The 21,160-nt window shown below is 41.9% G+C and overlaps 8 non-coding genes and 3 pseudogenes across 8 annotated transcripts; 1 reads left to right on the top strand and 10 right to left on the bottom strand.

Moving 5' to 3' along the window:
- Positions 1-139: 139 nt before the first annotated feature.
- Positions 140-222, bottom strand: LOC123109382 (small nucleolar RNA snoR8a). The gene has a single exon (XR_006452616.1). It is a non-coding gene; the product is annotated as a small nucleolar RNA snoR8a (small nucleolar RNA).
- Positions 223-400: 178 nt separating this feature from the next.
- On the bottom strand, positions 401-486 carry LOC123109381 (small nucleolar RNA snoR8a). The gene has a single exon (XR_006452615.1). It is a non-coding gene; the product is annotated as a small nucleolar RNA snoR8a (small nucleolar RNA).
- A 174-nt stretch (positions 487-660) lies between these two features.
- Positions 661-754, bottom strand: LOC123109331 (small nucleolar RNA Z101). The gene has a single exon (XR_006452570.1). It is a non-coding gene; the product is annotated as a small nucleolar RNA Z101 (small nucleolar RNA).
- A 158-nt stretch (positions 755-912) lies between these two features.
- LOC123109346 (uncharacterized) lies at positions 913-993 on the bottom strand (annotated as a pseudogene).
- A 103-nt stretch (positions 994-1,096) lies between these two features.
- Positions 1,097-1,182, bottom strand: LOC123109336 (small nucleolar RNA Z102/R77). Its single transcript, XR_006452574.1, has one exon. It is a non-coding gene; the product is annotated as a small nucleolar RNA Z102/R77 (small nucleolar RNA).
- Positions 1,183-1,255: 73 nt separating this feature from the next.
- Positions 1,256-1,353, bottom strand: LOC123109320 (small nucleolar RNA Z101). The gene has a single exon (XR_006452561.1). It is a non-coding gene; the product is annotated as a small nucleolar RNA Z101 (small nucleolar RNA).
- A 174-nt stretch (positions 1,354-1,527) lies between these two features.
- Positions 1,528-1,613, bottom strand: LOC123109335 (small nucleolar RNA Z102/R77). Its single transcript, XR_006452573.1, has one exon. It is a non-coding gene; the product is annotated as a small nucleolar RNA Z102/R77 (small nucleolar RNA).
- A 72-nt stretch (positions 1,614-1,685) lies between these two features.
- LOC123109322 (small nucleolar RNA Z101) lies at positions 1,686-1,782 on the bottom strand. Its single transcript, XR_006452563.1, has one exon. It is a non-coding gene; the product is annotated as a small nucleolar RNA Z101 (small nucleolar RNA).
- A 343-nt stretch (positions 1,783-2,125) lies between these two features.
- On the bottom strand, positions 2,126-2,206 carry LOC123109344 (uncharacterized; annotated as a pseudogene).
- A 44-nt stretch (positions 2,207-2,250) lies between these two features.
- LOC123109323 (small nucleolar RNA Z101) lies at positions 2,251-2,348 on the bottom strand. Its single transcript, XR_006452564.1, has one exon. It is a non-coding gene; the product is annotated as a small nucleolar RNA Z101 (small nucleolar RNA).
- Positions 2,349-16,079: 13,731 nt separating this feature from the next.
- On the top strand, positions 16,080-18,988 carry LOC123102020 (G-type lectin S-receptor-like serine/threonine-protein kinase At2g19130; annotated as a pseudogene).
- Positions 18,989-21,160: the final 2,172 nt, after the last annotated feature.

Raw genomic sequence — 21,160 nt, 5'->3', positions numbered from 1 at the left:
AATCCTTGGCCACCAACAAACAAAACACTTACTAGTAAACCAATCATCAGCTGAAGAATCTCAACAGGTTAAAGCATTTCAGAGAGGCATAAGGATAACAACTGCAAGTAGACCTGGAACAAGATCAATTTAGTTAATTTGTGCTCAGATTCTATGGGTGTATAGGAGTCATTCATGTGGATCTCCATCAGTACGAGGAATGTTTTATAATCACTGCACAAGAATAACTCTTTACAAGATTTAAAACGCTTATGAACGAGTTTGGTGTCATGGAGCAGGACAACAGAACTAATGTCAATCAAATATCAACTCTGAAGGTAACAAACCAGAATGTCCAAATGCAAAACAGACCTCAGGGTTTTGTTCTATCAGGACAAAATGCAGAAGATGCATGGTTTGTTGGTGCTCAGATTCTATGGGTGTATAGGAGTCGTTCAAGTGGATCTTCCATCAGTACGAGGAATGGTTTATAATCATTGCACCACCAAATGTTCAACTCTAAACAAGAAGAACCACAAGTACTTGAATTACACCTGATAAAAATGCAAAAGAAAAAAATAGAAGCACAGAAAGCAAAAAAAAAATAGAAGCCAAGATCCAAGTAGATGTTAGAAATAAATGAAACAAAAAGGAAGAAATCAAAATAAGTGAACATTATCAACAATTCATCAGATCTCCAAGGTGAAAAGATCGTTGACATTATAGAAATGCCTGACGCAAATTACCCACAAACTTGTCTCTTAATCTGCATCTACAACACTCGTCCCAAAAACAGAAGCAACAATTTTAAAAAACTGAAGACAGCAAGAAACAATCAAACTCATTTTTGACACCATCATACAAGGCAGAGTTACAACATTTCAAAACCAGAAAGCTAAGATAATACATAACTTTTTCTTATCAAACCAGGGATGAGGATCAGACTCGGTTCAGTATTTAGGCCATCATGTTGACCAATCAAACCAATAGGGAAATTAATCATTCATCATCTCAAATCCACTGATTAAATTAGAAACTGATTAGATGAAATTACTATGGAACAAAGCAATGATAACAATGATAAAGCAAGGCAAGTAAAAACATATCAGAGGCAAGGGGATGATCAGATTCGGTTCAGTATTGAGGCCATCATATCAGCCAATCAAACCAATAGGGAAATTAATCTCATTCATCATCTCACCTCTCACCTACTAAAACCATTATTAAATATTTTTAGATGGAAAAGTACCAACAAGGAGAAGTACAACAGTGAGGGCAGATGCATCAGATCTCCAAGGTGAAAAAGAGTGTGACATCACAGAAATGCCTCAGATGCAAATTACCCATAAACTCATGTCTCCTCATTTGCATCAACTATGCCCATTTCAATTAGAAAACAAAGTTTCTTTTTGAATTGATCTAACTTTGTTTGTTTTAAACAACACTAGAATCATTTTTTCAGTACCATTCTGCAACAAACACCACCATAACATTGGAACTAGAAAAGGTTAAAAGAAATTCATTTCTCTTCGTACATAGGAGAAGGCAGGATGATCAGATTCGGTTCAGTATTTAGGCTATCATGTCAGCCAATCAAACCAATAGGGAAATTAATCTCATTCATCATTTCATCTTTCGCCAATTAAAACACCAAACAAAAAGATTTTTGAAATATAAGTACAAAGAACACAAAAGACATGGACAGGGTGATGCATCAGATCTCCAAGGTGAAAAGAGTGTGACATCACAGAAATGCCTCAGACGCAAATTACCCATAAACTCGTGTCTCATCATCTGCATCGACAACTCCTTCAAAAAAACATGCTGCTTAAGAATAAGAAAAAAAAAGACAAAACGGCAAAGTTTTCTTTCTTTACTTACTTACTTACGAAGCCTTTGATCCCAAACAAGTTGGGGTAGGCTAGATATGAAACCCTTTCACAAGGACTTCCCAGGAGGTCACCCATCCTAGTACTACTCTCGCCCAAATGGGTTTCATACCCAAAAGACTGGCTAGTTTTTACGTTGGCTCGCCAAGCCTATCACAACCCTCCTCCTTTACCAGAGCTTGGGACCGGCTATGCCTAGAAGACATAGGCGGAGTTCAAAGTTTTCTTTCTTGAAGACACAAATAAAACCTGTATGGGTATGATCAGATAGAGCTAATACATGATTCATTGGACATCATATCATCCATCAACAATGTAATTATATCCTCATCTCACCCAAACGAATCAAACATAAAAAAACCAAAGAATAAGGATATTATCAAGGATGCATCAGATCTCCAAGGTGAAAAGGGTGTGACATCACAGAGACGCCTCAGACGCAAATTACCCATAAAACTAGTGTCTCCTCATCTGCATCAATAATGCTCCTCCAAGAAACAGCAGCAAAAACGAGAAAGAAATATAAATTCCAACAGCTGAAACTACAGCCAGAAGAAAAGAACCAACATATAAACCTAGCCAACGACACTAGTTTCTGAGGACACCAAATTATCTTAGAAGCACACAATGTTTTTGCACCTAAGCTGTGTACAGGAATAACCAACGAAACAATGCCTTTGCAGACAACGACAGCAATCACCTACTGTAATGCTAAATAACAGCACCTAAGCTGTGTAGGACAATAATCAGAAGAAAGAGCTAACAAGTTAGCAACTTATAAATATTCAGTGAAATCCCTGATGAATGCACGGAAACGTAAGATCGCAAGGCAATGTACACCACCATCACCTACTGGACCGCAGAAGCGAGCCCAATAGAGAACGGCGACGGCGGGGCGGATCGCTGTGGCATCGTCTCATACGCGGCGGCAATGAGATCCGTCGGTAATCAGTTTTTGCGATGCGCAACTACAGGAACTCATCCGGACGCAACAGCAATCCATCCTGGTTATCCGACTACTAGTAGCATATATCAACAGCTCGCACAGCCTACGGACCTAGAACTAGGCGAGGAAGCAACAGCATGCTGGCTGCTTCGCTCCGCTTGGAGTTCAAAGGCGGGAAGGCGGAGAGCAGGGGAGGGGGTCGTTACCGACTTTCTTGGTTGCGGCGGCGGCGGCGGCGGCGGCGCGAGGGGAGGGGAGATGCCTGCTGCTGCTGGGAGTCAGTGGCGCTAGGGTTTGGATTATATAGAGTCGGGGAGGAGGTAAGGGTTTCGGCCGGTGTGGGCTTTAGGGATTGTCCAGTCCGGCGGCCCCTTGGGCCGAATTCGTCGGTTTTCCTTTTTAGGGCGGTGCATTCTCATTCGTCGTCCATGGCTTTGCCCCTCTCTCACTTTCTTTGTTTTTTGAGTGTACACTTTATTGGTTTTTATACGAAAATTGCATTGAAAAATATCAAAATCCACAATACTAAAGATATACGATATGAAAAATAGTTTCATGATACGTCTACTAATGTTGATTTAACATTGTGAATGTTGGTATTTTTTCATACGAATTGATTTGGTCGAATTTTACAATGTTTGACTTGAGAGAAATCTTGTATGCAGGGTAAAAAGAAACGGATGGAGTATCTTTCCATCTCATGTGTACTCTCTCCATTTCTTTCACTTCGATGAAACATGATTGTGCATGTGAGTGCAAAAGTGTATGTGTTGACGATCCAATCGTATTTTTCTTACACCCCGATGCATGCGTCACATAGCTGGTCTTTGATCTGCTAATTACATAAAATCAATTCTCTTTTTTTTTGCGGGGGATAAAATCAACTCTCAGCCCACACAATGGGGACAAGGAACAACCCTTCCTTGGTGAAATCTAGCTCCCATCCACAACGGTCTCGTCTACAACTTTTCATGGATTAACTCCTTAACAAGTTGAAGCTCTGAAGTATCAGTTGTTGACAATATCGTGTCCATATCAAATGAACTTTGTATCTATCGTCATTCACCGTGCTACTTCCAGTTTCCTAATGTCTCTCATGCCCACAAGTAGATTATCGATGTGCCATTGTGCATGAGAAAACATATCGTCTAACACATGAATGTGTAAGTCTTGTGAAAGTGGAGCTTGGTGTCTTGAGTGTATGTGAGGGAAAGACAAATATGTCGAGGCCATCCATACCATATATCATCAGAGCGAGCGCTGGTAAATATATTTGTGAAGCGTACGATTCATACCATGAAAAGTATTAAGTGCACTGCATGTTGGTTGCCCCAACCACCATACTGTATTTCCAACTAGTTTTTGCTAATTGTATAACCTACCTGTTAGCAATGAGATCTCACTATTTCCCACAAAAAATACATTTGGTGACTAGTTCACAAGGTGTTCGACAAAAAATCTGTAATGTACTCCCTCGTCACATAATATAAGATATTATTACATCAAATATGTAAGATCTTATATTATGGAGCGGAGGAAGTAGTAATTATGGCAACAACTAGACAATTATCTCAAAACAAGTCCAAGGTGGATTAATCGATAAGTTGTAATCCTTCAAAGGTTATACATTTTGCTATATTATAAAATTGGGTATTAATCGATATTGCACTTGGGGATCATGTACTTCCAATCCTTAAGAGGTTACACATTTGCTATATTATAAAATTGGGGTTTAACCGTTATTGCACTTGGGGACCATGCAGTTCCAATCCTTCAGAGACTATACATTTTGCTATATTATAAAATTGAAACACACATAAAAAGGGCATAGGTCACCAAAATTGGTGATATACCATCCTAATTTGGCATACTAAAGCCTCCATCAATCGTGTTTAATGCTCAAATTTTAGTTTCACTAAAGGGTGACTAAATTATTAGGACCAGTTGTTGTGTTACTAAGTGATAAACAAACATCGAAAAAACACCATATAGATTGATATCTCGATGCTTTGGTAGCACACCTAAAGCACAAAACCGGCATGAGGGATTACGTTTGTAGCTAGCTTTCAGCAACAAACTTTTCTTTACATGAACTCTCGTTTTTGGGTATGGTTACAAACTCATAACCCACATACTCACACTGAATGCCCTATTTGTAAAATTGTTTAGATGTAGTGGATGGAAATGCATTAATGTATATTGTTGCTAATTAAGCCAATGACCCCGACGAGATATGATTGTCACACTCAAATCCATTCTTTCAATTGCATACCCTTGATCATTTTTCACCCTACTAACAATTTCTCAATTCTTCTCTTGCCTATGAGTAAATGATATACCATCATACATGAGAAAAACTATCTTGTGCCATTTAGTACTCCCTCTGTCCCATAATGTAAGACGTTTTTGGCATTAGTGTAGTGTTAAAAAACATCTTATATTATGGGACGGAGGGAGTACCTTTTTGTGGAATACTAGACCACGACGGCGTGTGTTACCGCGCCCATCCTTTATGTAAAATAGATGTACTGGTTCTTAGGAGGATAATGTAGATGGAATTTTCTTCTTTTATGATATAGAATATTGATATCTTAGGAAGGATAGTATAGACGAACTTTTCTCAGCAGGACAACATAGGACAAATACAATCGTAAAGTTTATTTACCAAACCCTAAGATCATAATTGTGTTCTAAACTTCTAATACCATAGGAGTTTCAGTTGCATCGCCACAATATTAATTGTAATGTTAGAACAAAATTCACCTGGAAGGGGGGAGGCACTTCACCGGCACCGCCGCCCAAGAGTGGTCAGGATGAGGAGGCGCTAAGAGGGGGGAGCTCCTAACCGGCGCCTTCAGCGCCGGTTGGAGTTTCTGGCGCCCACACCGCACCTGGTATGGGCCAGGCCAACATGAGGCAATCAGTGAATCGGTCGCCAGCTCCGCTTCGTTCTTTTCTAAAAAAACCTACGCTTCGTTCTTTCACTCAAAAAAAGACGTACGCTTCGTTCTCCACTCAGAAAAAAACGTACAAAAATAGTTCACCCGTTTCCAAAAAAAAATTCATCGCATTTTTTAAAAATAGTTCATCAAATTTAAGAAAAGTTCATCGATTTTGAAAAAACGTTCACCGATTTTGAAAAAAGTTCGTCGATTTTCAAAAAACTTTCACAAACTTAAAAAAAAGTTCATCAAATTTGAAAAATAAATAACCGATTTTGAAAAAAGTTCATCGATTTTCAAAAAAAGTTCATCGAATTTGAAAAATAGTTCACCGAATTTGAAAAAAGAGTTCATCGATATTTAAAAGTTCATCGGATTTGAAAAAGTGCAATGAATTTTAAAAACTTCACTAGATTTGAAAAAAAAGTTCATCAAATTCGATGAACTTTTTCCGTTGAATTTGAAAAAGGAAAAACAAAAACAAAAACAAAAGAGCAAAGGAATAAAAGGTTGAAAATAACCACATCGGTGGGTTTGGTCTAGTTGGCTATCGAAGCTACCTTGTAAAACAGAAACAGAAGGGAATATGGGCCAGCCCACCTCGGCGCGGGGGGTGTGCGCCCGATTGCATACATCGAAGGAACGGGCGCAGAGGGCGCCGTTTAGGGTTTGCCCTAAGAGGGAGACAGAGAGAGAAGTCGAAAGGAAGGGAGGAGGGCGTCGAGCGAAGGGAGCCCGGTGGCTGGCTCGTTCCTTGTTTCCTCGTTAGTTTTAAAAATGGGCCTGCCGAGAGAAGGAGGGCCCAATTAACCACGTTATTAGTGAATGGAGCTAGATTAGGCGGGATTCACATCTATTCTGACGGTCAGAAAGTCTCAAAAGTAACGATCCGACAGTTGGGAACGTTGATGGCCTGAGAGGGCGCGCATTGCTGCGCCCGTGTATTATGATTTTTCTTCATAGAGAGAGAGAGAGAGAATTTTTTGTAAATACATGGAGACAACATAATCAATGGAAATGATAAAAATAGACTGAAATAACACATGTATGACAATCGGTCACTACTAAGCAACAACAACAGAATCAGGAGATCAGCAATCATAACAGGAAAATAAGATATGAACAACCATGGTTACTGCAACACTCTTACCTGATTAGCTGGACGAACTACACATTCAGTATGCAACACCATATCTTGTTGGATGTTGGGCCCTCCTGACACCCATGTGATGGTCTTACTAAAACCGCATGAAAAGGAAATCAAGGTCACAAATGCAAACACCGGAATCTACAGCAACATTACAGGCTAATATGCTTACGGTATTTGTCCCAATAATAAATCATATGGGTCTAGATAAACAATTTATGCTACACTTTTTCGAGAACCATAGTTACATGAAAGTTTTCATGTAGGAACAGCCATAGATCTCAAAAAAACTTGCAGTTCTTGTTGTAGAGGAAAAGAAAGAAATGATGGAATGCTATGAAACAAAGATTTCCTATTGTGGTGCAAAAGAAGACTTGCTATTATCCTCCGGATAAGCATGTAGTAACCAAAGGCGATGTCCTAAAATGAAGAATTGATATAGTCTTGCCAAAAAAACACTTGGTATAGTCCCACCAAAACACACTTGCTATGGTTGTCCGGACAAAGTGTGTAGTAACCAAATGCAATGTTATGAAACAAAAGTCTTGCTACAGCCATCTGGATAAGTATATAGTAACCAAAGAGGACGACCATATACATCCAGTTGTTCCACATAAACGTTGAAGTAAAAAGTGTAAGTTGATTTTTTACGTACAAAGAGGTAAACCACTATCAAATCTAATGTTACATTTCTATTTGGTCACTAATATTGAGAAGTATTTATATATTATTATGCTTTACTTTTTTCAAAGCCAAAAAGCAATATATAATAATCAGTGAATGATTTTACTTGTGGATGATAGAAATCTGTAACTCCTATGCATTGTAAATGGGAGAATGAGAAAAATAATTAAAACGTACATCTGAAAATCATACTGGTAGCAATGATAAAAAGAACTGCAATTTACGGAAGTGCCGACAACATCATAAGTATTCCTTCTACTCGATTATTGCAAGCATATTCCAGAGTTAAGACCACAAAGCGATGCTACGCAACAAGAAATAAATCACATTGTTCACAATGTATGAAGAAATGTTTTTAATAGTATTCATCGATATAACCTACCCTGCTTGATTTTATATGGCTGGGGCAATGGATATGTAATACCGAGAGACTGGATCCTTGCAGATGTGTTAGCCGGTTTAGAAAAGGTTCTTGCGGCATTCTAGTCCCCTCAATTCTGTTTGTCAGGTGCGATATTATGCACTGAAAAATAGTGGACAACAAAGAGAAACCATGCTTAGTCATCTTCATGGCAAAAATTTACCCTGTTGTGATATCTAAAATATAGAAATAAAAGTCAATACCTGCACAACGACCGTCGTGGGATGACGCAGGAGGAGATCCGTTGGGGAGAAGGAAGATCATGCAGCATAGCAGTACCTCAGTTTTCTGCGTTTCTCTCCAGGAGATCATGGGGTGGAGTTTGATTCATTATTCATCAAGAAATTGTGCCACATCAAGCCAGCAGGATAGAAGGAGGAGAGAAGAGGATGGACGACAACAGCTAGGCGGGGAGGAGGGGACGCCAACATGTTGGACCGGGACCGGGGAGGGAAGGACGAGGCTGCATCTCTACCCATAAGAACGTGGGTGAGGGCAGGAGGAGGAGATTCATCTCCCAGGCCAAGAGGGTACTGCAGGGTCTGGCGGCGATCCCATGCGGCGGAGAAGTGGTGGCGAATCTGGAGATCGCCTCACCTTCCATGCTATATTTTCCCCTCAGTTGGACTAAAGCCTGTTAGGCCCAATTTCATGTCAGACTTCCGAAATTGTTACGGGAGCAGTGGACCAATAGGTTAGTGCTCGGTGGTGGCGATCAGAAGCGATCAGGCGCGGGATTCCAAGCTAATTGGATGACCGAAAACGACTGAAACTGATGATCGGATGGTCAGAAACGCTGATGGCCTGAGAGGGCAGAAAAAGTGCTCAGTTATAATATATCTAAATTTTAGGTACGATATGCCGTAACTAGTTGATGAGGCATTCAACTACAAAGCCTTACGACACATCAATCATCTCACAACAACATGAATAGTAAATATGAGAACCACTAGACAATCATATGAAATTAAGTCCAAAAGATTAAGTGGAGTAGTTAGTAAGTTACGGGCCAGCATACTTGCACTTGAGATCATTTCTAGCCCTTAATAAGCCGTACTTTTTGTTGTTTTCCCCATCAGAACATAAAAAAATGTGACACAGGAACTGGCAGCAACTAAAGATAATGATATTGCTATCATAGTTAAACATGATAAATCCTCCATCAACCATTGTTTTACTCCAAGACTTCTTGATGCCTTCCATGCCAAGGAAAGTGGGAATGAGTAGTAGCCGGAGGTAGCAAAAGTGGAGAACAAACAAGTGCCTAGCATGGGAGCAAATTATATAGCTATATATCCAGACTAGATGGTACGGCACACTTCGTTGTGCCCAACTCTTTTCTTCTCTTAGAACGCACCAGGTATAGTTGTGTTTGTACATATGGAATTTACGTGGGCTGGAGTTACGCGATGTTGGTGACGGCCTGGTGTGTATCCTTTTTTTACATGTTTGCTAAATCATAGGTACCTGAAATATTTTCTAGAGCCAAGCGGATTCGTAGAAAGACCGAAGGCGGGGAGGCGAGGAACCAGATTGATGGGTGCGAGCCGGGGGGTGTGGGGTCGTCGTTGGTGCTGGAGATATGGGGGCTTAGAGAGCTGGCCGAGGCGGCGGAAAAATGGAGGTTGAGGGGAGGGTGGGGCAGCGAGGCGGCAAGAAGCATCACTCGCTGCGGTTAGGACAGAAGCGGGCAGCTAGGATAGGGTAGTTTGGGAGGAAGAAGAAGAATATGACGCGCACAAGATGACCATTGAATGGTGATCAGATGCCCTTGAAAATGACCAACGCTGAAAATGAAAATAAGGTATGTGTAAATGGGTGCTCTTTCTTAAACTTTTTTCTTCTACTCGGAGAAGGCTCTTTGTACATGTGGAGAACACACATGGGGTATTTTTAATTTAAGGTAGGATATATTCTTTTTATATAATCTATCTATCTATTACCCCTATAAAAGGAAGAGAGATGGCAGATTCAAACAATCAGATCCATCCATCAGCAAGATCTAATGGTCCTTAATCCTTCGGTGTTTAACGCTGCAAACCATGCATTAATCCAACAAACCATCTATCGCTAACCCATGTCCGTCGTTAAAAAAAAACGCTCACACGACCTCTCGCCCTCCTCCTCTCGCGCCGTTCGCAAACTCCCGCAACCATTAGACGGAGCCGCCCTTCGCTGCTGGAGCCGTCGCCCTTCGCCGCTCGCCACTAGAGCCGCCGCGGGCCGCCGCTAGAGCGGGAGCCGCCCCGCCCCGCGCCCCTTCCTCGTAGGTTGTCGCCGGAGCCGCCTGTCGCGCTCCCGCTCAGCTTGGCCTGGCCTCTGCCCCGCCGCCCCCGGTCCTTAAGCAAGTAAGTTTGCCTTGCGTTCTGAAGCTCAACTATTTCTAATCTGTAGACTACCTACCTTGGACTCTGTTTCACATTTGCATTGCATCTGTTAGTGGGATTGCGTTGTCTTTCAACAAAAGGGATTGAGCAACTTCATACAAATGCATTGTGAACAGCTAGGTGGTAACAGAACAACAATGGGATGGAACGAATTGAACATAACAAGAGCGGTGGGTCACATTTACTGTATCATGTTCCATTAGAGAGAGAGAGAGGGAGAGAGAGAGAGAGGGAGGGAGGGAGGGAGAGAGCAAATTCGTTTGTAATAGTTTTAACTATTATGTTTAGACTATTTTCTATATACGTGAATTTTATCGTGTAAGCTTACTAGTTATAAGAAAATACCAACCATTGTGGATCAAAAACACACCATCCCGTGGACCCGCCAACTCATAGCAAATAGATGATTCAACCTCACTGTTCTTTTAGAATACCTCACTGAATAAATAATCAGTTGGACATCCCACAACCCAACTCTCAAGAGCACTCACAAAAAGCCCACAACGCAAAAAAAAAAAAAACCACAACAGGAGGTCCCACCTGCAGTCACATAGATCTTGAAGTGGACTGAGCGATCGAGTATCTAGCCGAGCATAAACTTGAAGAAGATATAAATGGCAGTGCAATGAGTGGTGGGGCGGGGACAGGTGTGGGATTTAGTTAGTTTGGACTTTGGACATGGGATTGTCTACTCTAGTGGCCTCTTAGACCAAATTTGTGTGTTTGACAACTGTTTAAAACATTAAGCATTCACACTTTAGACAAAAAAAAAATACTAGAATAGACTGTTCTGTATAATTATCTTGTACCTCTTGCTGCGATATGTTTTTATGTGCAAAATACATGCCAAAAGAATGCTAAAATGTTTTTTTGGCATGTTTTCTAGTGCTAACATTGATGGTGTCCTGGGTGAGGGGTCTCTCACCACGCCAGTTCACACAAACACAATAAAACATAAGCAGGACGTAGAGTTTTATCTCCTCGGAGAGTCTGAACCCGGGTAAAATCATGTATTCTTGTTACCATCGTCCCAAGACGCCTAACTCAAGATCCCCTACCGAGAGATCTATCGAAATTAGCTCCGATAGTGGTGGGTGCTCGTGCTAGGTGATCCTAAATGTTCCCGTGCTAGGTGATCATCGCAACTCGATGGGAGTTATGATCGGATCCGACGCTATCTACGTGTTGGGATAGATCTTCGTCTTTAGTGCCGCCAGCTTTGTCGCCGATTCGACCGACCCCCCTGATGGTGTCCCATCCAGGGGCCTCTCACAACGTCGTCTCTCAGCCTGGTGGGTCGGGGCAAGGGCCCCTTTGTCGGTTCGGGAGTGGCCCACATCGAGCGGCCCGTGACGCATAAACGGGAGACTCTATAAGACTTGTCGTGTGCTCCAAGATGTTGGATTCATCTAAGACTCAATTTCCTCATATGTAACCGACTAGGATGTTGTAATCCTAGACCCCGGGTATCTATATAAATTGAGGGGTTGGGCTCGTAGAGGACACATTATGATCTCTAGGTAGTCATATGTGCTCTGTATCTACTCCAATGTAATAAAAACAAACATGACGTAGGGTATTATCTCCTCGGAGAGCCCGAACCTAGGTAAAACCTTGTATCCCTGTTACCATATATAGTGCTTGGATGGTTAGCTTGGGATCCCCCACCTCAAGATTTTTCGGGTCAATCTCCGTCATTGGTGTCCCATGCATGTCTTGCTAAGCGATCATCGCGGTTCGATTGGAGTGAAGATCAACGAGCAAATCAACGCGGGGGCAACCTTCGTCTCGGGGCAGATCTGCGTGCATGCAACCTAACCACGGTTCCTCCCCATATTGAGGTTATGGCAATGATGATTAAGAGTCTCCTCGTGGACGTGGCCAATGGGGATCTCCATTATTCCCCTACCGAATGATCAGAAAGGGAAGATAAGTAGCTACTGTGGATCGGGTCGGATCAGATAATGCTTTTCCCATATCCTTTATCATATTTTTTCCGGGTTCGGAGCAGATCGGACACGAGCCGAAAACGGGTAAGAAAATATCGAGTCATACGTGCAATGAGACATGATTTTATTTCTAGTACCCAAAAAATATGAACACAATTTTTTCCAACCACATAACGCTGGAGTGTGTCTAGCTGTTTGATGTCATAACGCACACGAATACAGTAACAATTTTATATGTGGTGATTCTAATTAGCAGGCTAATTGGGTATTTGGGCTTGTTAATGGCAAATTTATCAGATAGTCCTATTTGATAACCTCGGATAATCTGCAAAAAATACAGAATACACGGATATCTGTTTGTCAAAATCCATATCCGCGTCCATATCGGCGGATTCGTGCAAGTGCGTATAATATCCTTAAAAACGGATTCGGAACCAAAACTATCTGTACCATTTACATCCGTACTTCCACATCCCACCATCACACGGATTTAGCAGAGTCTCGAGGAGTTAGGTAGCTTTTCTCACCGCAATACCTTCGTTCCCCGCTTCATCTAGATAGTAATACCCTTCATGTCGAAATAGGCAAAAATTAAGTGGTGCACTTCACCCAACACTACGAAGAATATTAACATAAACATGGAAATATCGAGTGTCTTTTTTACCTTTTTAAATTTCTTCATCAGTTATCTTTGGGTTTTTTCCTTCATTATAATTTGGTTTCTTTATTTTCACCGGTTTTGTTTGGTTTCCTTTTATCCTTGTTATACGTTGGTCTTTATCTCTTTCTTGCTTTTTCTTTGTTATAAATTGTTTTTCTTTATTTATTTCTTGGTTTCTTCATTTTTCTTTGGTTCTTTGCATTGTTTGTTTTCTTTGTTGGTTTTGTTTTTTAAAACACATGGCTACCTTTTTTACTACACAACATACATTTTTTATTGTACACGTAAAACATTTTGTTGATACAAACTGAATATTTTTCAAATAAATGATGTACAAATTTCTTTCAATACATTTTGAACACTTATTTGGATACATGGCCAACATTTTTTCAAATCTTTGAAACATGTTTTAGTGGTAATAAATTTTTTCTTAAAGTACATGATTTTTAATGTCACAATTTTTTTCAGCACAGGAACATTTATTTAAAATGTCATGTACACTGTTAAATGGTATGAAACATTTTTTATACTACGCACAACATTCCTGTTACATTATATACACATTTCTCAAGAAGTTCACATACACTTTTTTGAATCACAGAAACATTATTTCATTGTCATGTATATTTTTTAATCGCGCTAACATTTTTTATACCTGTTAACATTTTTTTTGCGAACCAACTTGTGGTTGGATGGTTAGGAGGATAATGATGTTGCGCGTTCAAGAGGAGATATTCCCATCGACTACGAAGTGTGTGTGGTGACATCGTCAATCTCAAGAAAACATGTCAGCTCAGTCTCTCGGAGATCCTCCTAGGGGTAGGATATGCGTGTGTGTTCATAGAGGTTGAGTGTACGCACATATATAAACGCCTACGTCTGTATGGTGCACTACACAAATCACATTTTTTATTTTTAAAGTAAAATTTAAGTTTTAAAATATATTTATTCTAACAAAAAAATGAAAATAAGGAAACATAAATTAGTGTGACGTGGGCATGACTTGAGCGCGACTCGTCTCTCCTGGGCCAGCCCACGACCGGCTCCTTGTAGCTGCTCGTGGGCGAGCCTGCCGTCAGGCGCGCCCCTCTTTTTCTCCGACCCTCCGCCGTCGCCTCCCAGCCGGCCTCGCCGCGGCGGCCGGAGATGGTATTACCGGCGAGCGATGTTCGGCCTGCAAGCGGGCGTCGTGCGTGGTGAGGCGGATGGGGAGCGACGCGCACCTCACCTCACCTCTACGACGACCCCGACCATCCTCATCGACCACCTTCTCCTCCGCAGGTTCGCTTCGTCCTCGATAAAAATGTAGTACAAGTGATAGTTCAGGTGTTCTTTTCAGACTTGGGAGTTGGGATAGGAGGCAGCCTATTCTATGGGCGCTCTGCTTTTAGATGTCGATGTATGCTGTATTTTCCTTTATCCTGAACATGGCCATGCTATAAAAAAAATAAGCTTGCCTGTTAGGTGGTTTCTTTCTGACCTTTTGTAGATTAACCATTCGCACTCAAGTTTACCAAGAAGGAGAATTGACTGCCTTCACACTAGGCATGTGATCGACCTAATGAGAGGGATCGATGAATCTGATTTCTTGGTTGGACCATGGTCCAATGAGCCTAGGATGGTGCCATAGCTTGTCTAGGTAGAAGTTAAATATCAGTCCTAAAGAGATGGGAGCTTTTGTACATATGTGGAATTTGTATTTGTAGAATATAACCCTCGTATAAGTGAGGTCTTTCTTTCTGGTTTAGGTTAATACCATGATCATTTAGGCCATTGCCTTGTTGGCTCATCTTTTGACAAATAGCATGCCATGAGGGTTCTTGACATGTACACTTCCAGTTGTAGGAGATATAGAAGGAAGCTCCCTCACTGTTACTTATTTATGATTTACCGACATTGCCAAATTACGTCTACCATTATATTGATGATTCTTTCTATTTCTCAAAAACAGAGTTCTATTACCTGCTTTTCTGGGTGTTGCCATGTCCCCTATTATGCCAGCCTGCCATGCTCATTGAAGCCATTGCCATGAGGGTTGGTGAACGGTAAGCTTGCTGGAAGCCTCATGATTGACTTGACCAATGACCATGCTAAGTCCTCGTGATTGACTTGACCAATGACCATGCAAGTCCTCGCAGACCAGCTAAGGTGCACTTACCTATTCTCCTAGCCTGGGACGGTCCCAAAGCTTATCTAAGCATAAGCTGAATTTCTGTACTAAAGTTGTGAGTCTGATATTGGCACTAGCACCACCCCTTTTTGTTAATTTGTGCTCTTTCTCGAGCTCTCTTTTTTGTGTTTTAAGTTTGCCGACTTCAGCTCAACATTTTTGTATTTCTGTGATGGCGCTTTTTCAGGGAGGGACCTTTTGTTGTTGATATGCCTTGAATTTGCATTTTTAATGCTCAACCATGCGTTGAAGCAAATATTTTGTGGGTTTAGAAAGGTTATATTCGAAGATATCGCTCTAATATGTGAGGTATATTTTCTGGTTTGAAGCTCACTGATTGGTGAACAGTGAGCTTGATGGAGGCCTCATGATTGACCTGACCATGGTCCATTGAAAGTCCTGCCTTGCAATTATGGTACTCCCTCCTTCCATCTATATAGGGTTTAATGTGTTTTTTAAGACCGTCTTTGACTATTGTCAAGATTAATAATACATGACATGCACAATGTGAAAATTATATCATTGAAAGCTTCTTTCACACACGAATTTAACAGTGTGCTTTGTGTAAGTTGCATGTCATATATTACTCCCTTTGTTTCTTTTTAGTCCGCATATAAGGTTTGGTCAAAGTCAAGCTTTGTAAAATTTGACTAACTTTATATTAAAAAAATATAAACATTCACAATATGAAATCAATATTATCAGATGCCATGTAGCGTATTTTCATACTATATAGTTTTAGTATTGTAGATGTTCATATTTTTCATATAAATCTTGTCAAACTTTGTGTAGTTTGACTTTGACCAAATCTTATATGCGGAGTGAAAAGAAACGGAGGGAGTATTGCTTTAGTATTTGGTCAAAGTTAGCCTCGAAAAACGCATTAGGCCCTATATAGATGGAAGGAGGGAGTAGCACTGCATTGTATTTATGGCTATTCTGTTCCAATGTGAACTTAATTGACCCCAAGTGGACTTCCCCGTCAGCTTCAGCCAGCTGAACACTTGGCCTTCCATTCTATATATACATCCACTCTTCCTCTCTAAATTATTCACTCTTCTTCAGCATGCCTCCCCTCTACATACTATTCGGGCTTCTCCTCTTGTACACTCCTCTTTGGTGCTTCTCTGTAGCTGCATATGAAGATTCTCTCACGGCAGGCCAAGCACTCGCCGTCGGTGGCAAGCTCGTCTCAAGAAACGGCAAGTTTGCCCTCGGCTTCTTCCAGCCAGCAGCAAGCGGCATCAGTAAGTCGTCCCACAATGCCACCTCCCCCAGCTCCAGCTGGTACCTTGGCATATGGTTCAATAAGATCCCAGTTTTCACTACCGTGTGGGTTGCTAATAGGGATCAGCCCATCACCAACCCTAGTGTCAACCTAACACAGCTCAAGATATCAAGCGATGGCAATCTTGTCATCGTAAACCATGCCGCCAAAACTGAATCCATAGTTTGGTCCACTCACATTGTCAATAGGAAAAACAGTAGCATAAACACCACCACCTCTAGCTCCGTTGTTCTCTTGAACAGTGGAAACCTTGCCCTACTCGTAAATAGCCAAGAGATGTTGTGGCAGAGCTTCGACTACCCAACAGATATCAGGCTTCCTGGCGCCAAGTTGGGCCGTAACAAGGTCACTGGTTTCAGTCGCCAGTACATATCAAAAAAGAGCCTCATTGATCTGGGTCTTGGCTCATACAGCATTGAACTAAAAGACACCAGCGGGATTGTCCTCAAGCGCAGCAACAACCCCCTGGTAAAGTATCTGACTTATGCAACCACGGGATCATCATCTTTGATACCAGTACTCAAGTCATTACTAGATTTGGATCCCCGGACCAAAGGTTTGATTAACCCAATATATGTCGATAACAACCAAGAGGAGTACTACACGTACACTTTACTGGATGAATCATCAACTTCCATGTTTGTCTCACTAGACATCTCTGGTCAGGTCAAACTGAATATTTGGTCACAAGCCAACCAGTCCTGGCAAACCATATATTCTGAGCCTGCAGATCCCTGCAGCCCACCTGCTACATGCGGACCTTTCACGGTCTGCAATGGCATTGCACATCCACCCTGTGACTGTATGGAGAGCTTCTCCCATAAGTCACCGCAGGATTGGGAGTTTGAGGATCGAACAGGAGGATGTATCAGAAACACACCGTTACATTGCAGCACTAGTGGTAACAGCAAAAACATGACAAGTTCATCAGACATGTTCCACCCCATTGCTCAAGTTCAATTGCCCTACAACCCGCAAATAATAGATGTTGCTACCACTCAGAGCAGATGTGAAGAAGCATGTCTCGGTTCCTGCTCCTGCACTGCTTATTCCTATAGCAATAGCAGATGCTCTGTCTGGCATGGGGAATTGTTTAGTTTAAATCTGAATGATGGCATTGATAATAATTCTGAAGATGTTCTTTACCTTCGCCTTGCCACCAAAGATTTGCTGCCAGGTTCCAGAAAAAAGAAAAGAAAACCAAACGTCGGAGTTTTTACTGCTGCAAGTATTATTGGTTTTGGGTTACTAATGCTCATGCTGTTGTTACTGATTGGAGGAACAAATTCAAGTGGTGTGGTTTGCCTTTATACGGCAATCAAGGTAGTGCTGGTGGAATTATAGCCTTCAGATACACTGAATTAGTTAGTGCTACTAAAAACTTCTCAGAAAAGCTTGGAGGTGGTGGTTTTGGTTCTGTATACAAGGGAATGTTAAGTGATTCGACGATTACTATAGCAGTGAAAAAGCTTGATGGTGACCGTCAAGGAGAGAAGCAATTCAGGGCCGAGGTGAGCTCAATTGGACTGATCCAGCACATAAACCTAGTCAAATTGATTGGTTTCTGCTGCGAAGGCAACCACAGATTACTTGTGTATGAACACATGTTTAATGGGTCTCTTGATGGTCATCTATTTAAGAAGAGCAATGTTGATGCTGCCGTCCTGAGTTGGAACACCAGATATCAGATAACCCTAGGAGTTGCTAGAGGATTATCCTACTTGCATCAGAGTTGTCGTGAGTGCATCATACACTGCGATATTAAGCCGGAGAACATACTTCTGGATACATCATTTGTTCCTAAAGTTGCAGACTTTGGGCTGGCAGCGTTTGTGGGAAGGGATTTCAGCCGAATTCTGACTTCATTCAGGGGCACTGCAGGTTATCTTGCCCCAGAGTGGCTTACCGGAGTGGCAATCACACCGAAAGTTGATGTTTACGGCTTCGGCATGGTTTTGTTGGAAATCATATCTGGGAGGAGGAATTCCTCACCTGAAGAATCATACAACGCTAGCAGCAGCGGTAACCAGAATGTTAAATATTTCCCTGTCCAAGCCATCAGCAAGCTTCATGGCGGAGATTTGAAGAGTTTGGTGGATCCACAGTTACATGGTGACTTCAACTTGGAAGAGGCTGAAAGGGTTTGCAAAGTTGCAGGTTGGTGCATCCAAGATAATGAGTTTGATCGCCCGACAATGGGTGAAGTGGTCCGGGTTCTCGAGGGTCAACAGGAGATTGATGTGCCCCCAATGCCAAGATTGCTTGCAGCTGTAACGGAACAATCTGGTGCTCCAACTTTAATGTAATAATAATTTGTAGTCGATATTAGTAGTCTTTGTTAATTTCAGCAATTTTCTTAAAGTTGTATTGTGGAGAGGAAGGAATAAAGGAAGGCAAGCTTGCAGTTTTTAATTAGTTGCCTCTTATTTGGGTGTATTAACGCCTATTTTATATGGTAAGTAATCATTTTAGCAAAATATGGCAGAGATAGAAATATGTGCATGGTTTGTTCTTTTCAGAGCCAGGATGGGAACTTCAGAACTTTTATTTGCAGTGCAGGAATAGGTTACTATTGGCATACTTACATAAGATGCTAGCTATGGGTTAAATAATTGTTTTCAAACTGTACCTGATCAAACTACAGCAGTTTCTGCAGTTCTGCGAGTAGGTATTCTCGAACTGTACCTACTTGGACAAGATGTTAGACTTGAAAGCTGTGGGTGGATATGATCAAGAGACCACATCTGCTGTATATTTGTCAGGTATTTTCAAAAATTATGTGCGATTTGTATAATCCTTCATAAGCCAATAATGGCATCTTGGATTTCAGTGTTGTGCTTGCCCTTTGTGGGGTGCCAGCTGAACCGAACACCTTCGGAGACTCTGAAAAGAGGGCACATGTTTCCTGTGACTGCAGCATAACGAGGGTTACAAACAAGGTAACAATCTTCATGCAGCAACTTAGTGAGTTGGAATCCTGGCTGAAATGACACCAGTAGGATATGTTCTATGTTACCCCGAAGTGTTTTAATAAGGTGAATATGAAGTGCCCCCCCCCCCCCCCCTCCTTCCAGATATTATTTCCATTAGAATTTGCTTCCATAAGTAATATGTTGAGTGCAGAAAATTCTGATTTTTGTAAACATATTGTGTGTCACAATATTCATGTACAACATGATAGAGTATATCCCCTTGCATGGGAACAGATGAGTTAAAAATAGAAGTATCAATAAATCTCCCCTACTTCATGAACTTGCAATGTTATTTGTTTTTCTCATAAGGTAGAAATTTCTTCTGCATATCATCTTTTTCGCTATAATTACTACCTTTTATATATGTTCTAGTCCTGAAATCTGGAAACAAGATGGAACTGAAAAGGTGAACCGGCAGTAGTTCGGTATCCCGGTCCACTTGCTGCTGCTTATGCTGAGTCCATTGGATGTCTGGATCTAAGTAGGGTTCCCTGATGTTGCAGCCGTCGACCTCGCCTTTGAATGCTCCATCTCCAATGATTTACTGACCTGGGCGGGCGGTTTTGCCAGCATCGAGATACCACCGTGGCAGCTGGGGACATCCTTTTGCTCTTTGATGAGATCAGAGAAATGTTGGTCCCTCTTGTTTCCTAAGAACCAGCAGTTCTCTGAAAGTGTACTCCAACGTGTGATGTGGTCGAGCGAAGCTTTGTGGGAATTTCTTTCGACATGATGAAACAAGAAGCAAATGTCCTACTGATGCATTTAGCTCTTTTTTTAGTAGGTAACTAATGAGGGCAAATCCAGGATCTTGTTGGAACTAATTGACTTACGCTGAGGGGGATGTCTATAAAGAAGGGCCATTAGACATAAGTTGAGGCTTCAACATTGTTCTCTGAAATTTCTCAAAGAAGCGGTAGCGTTCAAAATTGTTTAATTTGAACCATCATTTTTCTTCAGCCAAGATTTTTTTGTAACTCTAAATAGCACTCGAGGCCACAATTTTTTTCCGACTAGAGCACTTTAGTAAGACGGGAGTAGGGGACGGCACTTTTAAACTACTCATCCCTCGTGGATCATCCGTCGTCGCCGCAACTTCTCTTCGTTTCTGGGTATGTACTAGAAGCCGATATGCTGAACGGACCGTAAAGACCCCAGTGTGCTCGTAATGCCATGAGCAGAAATCCTCTTGGCGCCGCGTTCACAGTGGAATCTTCTTTATACTATGCCTTAAATATCCATTGGTGTGAAGCAATTTTCTAGCTTAACAAAGTCCCACTCAGGGTATCTCCAACGTGGATCACCAAATCGCCTGCCCGACCTTTCATTATTTTGCCATCAAACGGGGTCATCAAAATTCTCGGGACCAGGCCAGGTGTTCGGATTTCCGTGAATTGGAACCAAACTGGGGAGGTTTGGGGAAGTCCTGACATCCACCATATTGGGCTCCGACACCATCGGCCTATCCAAATACCCCATCCGGAGCCCTTTTGTCCCCACTTCGTCCCTCCCCCATGCTCTGTATTTGCACCCTCGGAGACCGCCACCGCCATTGCACCACTTCGCCTGCCGCCTTGGCCTTGCCAAACCTCTGCCACTCTAGCCAGACGCCTGCACACCTATGCCTACGCTGCCATTCCACCTCGGATCCCATCAGCGCCTAGGTACCATCTTCCCATGACCGCCACCGCCATTGCACCACTTTGCCCGCCGCCTTGGCCTTGC

The sequence above is a fragment of the Triticum aestivum genome, chromosome 5A, assembly GCF_018294505.1.
Source record: "Triticum aestivum cultivar Chinese Spring chromosome 5A, IWGSC CS RefSeq v2.1, whole genome shotgun sequence".
Classification (NCBI taxonomy): domain Eukaryota; kingdom Viridiplantae; phylum Streptophyta; class Magnoliopsida; order Poales; family Poaceae; genus Triticum; species Triticum aestivum.
Note: the sequence above shows the minus strand (reverse complement) of the source record. Positions and strands in the feature narration are given on the sequence as shown.